The following is a 3,728-nucleotide window of genomic DNA, read 5'->3' as shown; positions in this document are numbered from 1 at the left end:
TTATGCGCGCGCTGCACTCTCTTTTCTTTCTTGATTTTTTTTCTAATTATTATTTTTAACTTTTCTTTTTATTATTTTGTATATTTTCTTTCTAATTATTATTATTATTTTTTTATCTATTATTTTTTATTATATCCGTTCATCTTTTCTTTTTACCTTGTCGTTTCAATTTTCTATCTTACTTTCTTTCCTTTCTCTCCTTTTAGTTTTGCTTCTCTCAAGTCTAAGCTTTTGTCGCTTTTATTTTTAGTTTTCATTTTTTCATTTTCATTTTCTATCTTCTTCCTCTTTGTTTTTCTCTCCTGTCATACAATTGGTTTTCTCAAGTCCAAGCTTTTTTCGTTTTTATTTTTACTTTTATTTTTATATTATTGTTATTTTTTTACTCCATTTTAACAAAGTCCCCTAATACCATCGCAACTTATACGTTCTACATAACTACTTATGTACTCCATATACCACTGTCCATATCACTTTGTGCTTCAAATATCACTTCTTGTGTCTCCTCCTCCTCCAATTCTGGCTGCCACTCACATGCATGCTTAGTTGTGCTGTAATGTGGCGGCCATAACGGTAACAGCCAAAATATTTATATGTATGTATATGCAATAAGTATTAAAATATGCTGACTGTTTGCATATTATTTTTTGTTTTTGTTTTTGTAAAACTACATATACAATTACATTTACAATAATTGTTTAATATTCTCTCCCTTCTAATCATACATACAGACATACAGGCTTTACTTAATATAAATTTTTTTACTTATATAAGTATGTATGTATGTATGTGTGCATGTCTACATACTGTTGTAGAGAATATTAGTTTTATAATATATATATTTATATGTTCGTATAAAAGTATACTTTTAAGCTATAGTTAAAATTGTAAAAATAAATGAATGTAAATAAAAAAACGACTAAGTTCTCAAGATCATTTGGAAAATTATAAGACTTCTTTATGTTTAAAAGAATTAAATCACATTCGTGCTAATTAGTTAATGTGTGTGTTGCTTGCTTGGAGAACTCCCTTCATCAAATTGCACTCCTACATATCTGCATGCATGTCTCTATGTGTGTGTGTGAATGTAAAGGTGTTTCATGTATGTCTGTGTGAGTGTTTTTTTTTTTTTTGTGTTGTCATCAACATCTTTAACGCAAAATAACCCTCAATCTATCACACTTTTAACTTAATTGATCACTATTTCTATATGTATGTATTTACCACTGTAACGGCGTGCGTGCTTCGCTAAAATAAAAACGATTTCAACAATTTCATACTTATGCGTTGGAATGTGCTCTGCGCTATATGCGTTTCATGTGTGTGTCTGTAGGCAGATTTAGATGCGAATAGCAAAAGAAAGCGTCGAACTAAACGTGGCGAAGAGGGTGGTTGTGCGCATGCGCCTGTGCCTCTTTATGTTTGAGTGCGCGCGCTGCTCATAGCAACATATAAAAAATATTCTTTGCAATTGTGATGAATCCATACTGTCGATTGTTGTTGTTGCCGCACCAATTGTCGTTGTTGTTGTTCTTGTTTTTATTGCTGCTAATTTTGCTAAATTCTCCAGTATGTAGTCGTAGTATGCGTTGGCGGAGTATCGGTGGTCATTGCGTATATCGTGACGGCTGATTATATCATCGATGTTGATGTGTGCGCATGTGCAGAACGAGATTATGTTTATGCTTTGACTTCTTGTGACAAATCGGACATTCGAATTTCGGCTCGACGCCGCACTCGAAACGCATATGCCGATTTAGGCTGTGCGGTCGCGCATACGAATTCCCACAACGTTCGCATGTGTAGGCGCCACCGAAGGTGCCACCACCACCGGTACCGGATGTAATGGCCGCCATGTGACTACTGCCAGCAGTATTGCCGCTATTGCTCAATACGCCACCGGCCTCATCGCCACAACTGCTGCCTGTTATGAGTGCGGTGTTGCTGGCTGCTGCTGCTGCTGCCGCCGCCGCCGCTGCCGAGGTAGATGGACCGCCTGAAGTGGCGGTAGGCGCACTCGTACCCGTAGATAGCGGCACAGTGTTGATGTTAACACCACCACCACCACCACCAACAACAACACCAGCGCCACCACCCATAAGCGGTGGCGTGTTGGCTCTATTTGAAGGCACTACGCCCGCACCAATGCTAGTTGCATTATTACCCGTACCGGTACTGGTGCTGATGCTGTAACGGCGTGTTGGTGATAGTGGACGCGGTTGTCCGGTTGCTTGCGTCGTCAATTGTGCATGTGCGTTGGCGTGCGGATGCGGGAAGTTCATCAGCGACGAGAGATGGGTGGACGGTGCGGCCGCTATGGACTGTAGTGCAGCCCGTTGTATCGCCATCGAGACCAGATTCATCGGGAAAGCGCTCAAGCGTAGATCACATGGTTGCTCGTCGTCGGTACAGTCACCGGGCAATATGGCGCTGCCATCACCAGTGATACCAACTGTAATCGCACCGCTTTGCGTGACCAAACCAAGGCTAGGCACACCGGCCAAATCGCCCCCATGCTCATTGTCATCGGCTGTGGACGTCGGTTCGTACTTTATGACCGGCGTGCAGACACGACTGCTGGGCGGACTGGCTTTAACGCGCAAGTTGGACCGCAGATGTGTGCCGGCGGCAGCGAATACGCTCGCGACATTGATTTTATCTGGTGGACCGCGCGCACAATTTATTGATTGTCGTAGAACGTACAGCGTGTGGCATACAACGGAGTCACCATTGAAAAAGAGATGTAATAAAAAGAGAAAAATTAAATTAGTTTTTTTTTTTTGCTATTTAGTGGGCAAAAGTAAATTATTTCTAAAATACATTTGTAAATAGTTTAGTCTCAAAAGGAAATAGCAGTCACTTTGGTTAAAAAATAATTCATTTTATGCTTGAATTCAATTGGAAGGAGTCTTACAAATAATATACATACATATATATAATGTTATTTAAAACACCAATGTATTATATACGTAGAAATATATGTTAAATACTGCATTTCGCAACTGTTAAAACAGTTTAATAAAGAAAATGAGAAATTAAAATTTTTTTTTCATTCTCGATTTTTCTTTTTTGGTTTTTGCATACACTTCTCTTATTATGTTTTTTTAAATATTTTTTGTTATTTTTTTAATCACTGACTGGCATAATATGAGTAAATACAAACATACATACATAGGTGACGAATGTGGTGGTGGTGGTGGTGGTTTTGGTGGTAGTGGTGTTGACAAGGTGTTGATGATATGCATACACGCTTAGGCAAGATGATGATGGGCTGCTTTTGAATTTTGCTAATTGCTTTGTTACTTGAAAATGTTTCCAAATCGGTTGGTATGACTTTTTTTTGGACATTTTTAATTTTTTTTTTTCGTTTTGTATGTGTGCATCCGCATGTACGTGTGTATTAGTGTGTTTGCTTATGTGATCTGTGCGAATTTAAGCCTGAATTTAGGAGAAAACTATGCGTTTTGTAATAAAGAAATATAATTTTTGGTCGAGCATTTCACAAATTTCCATACTGCAAATATATCTACACTTAACTCTCGTACTATGTAACTAAAGTTTACATTGATATTTTTATTTTTACTTGTTTTTGGAAATTTGCGAACGTGATATAGATGATAGGTTAATTTTTTTTTTTAGATTATTATTTGATTTATTTTTTAGTAATATGATTTTTGATAATTTGTTTCTATATATCTAATATATTATAATAATTAATTTATATTTGT

Source organism: Bactrocera latifrons, unplaced genomic scaffold, assembly GCF_001853355.1.
Source record: "Bactrocera latifrons isolate USDA-ARS-PBARC rearing strain unplaced genomic scaffold, ASM185335v1 scaffold_33, whole genome shotgun sequence".
In the NCBI taxonomy this organism is placed as follows: Eukaryota; Metazoa; Arthropoda; class Insecta; order Diptera; family Tephritidae; genus Bactrocera; species Bactrocera latifrons.
Note: the sequence above shows the minus strand (reverse complement) of the source record.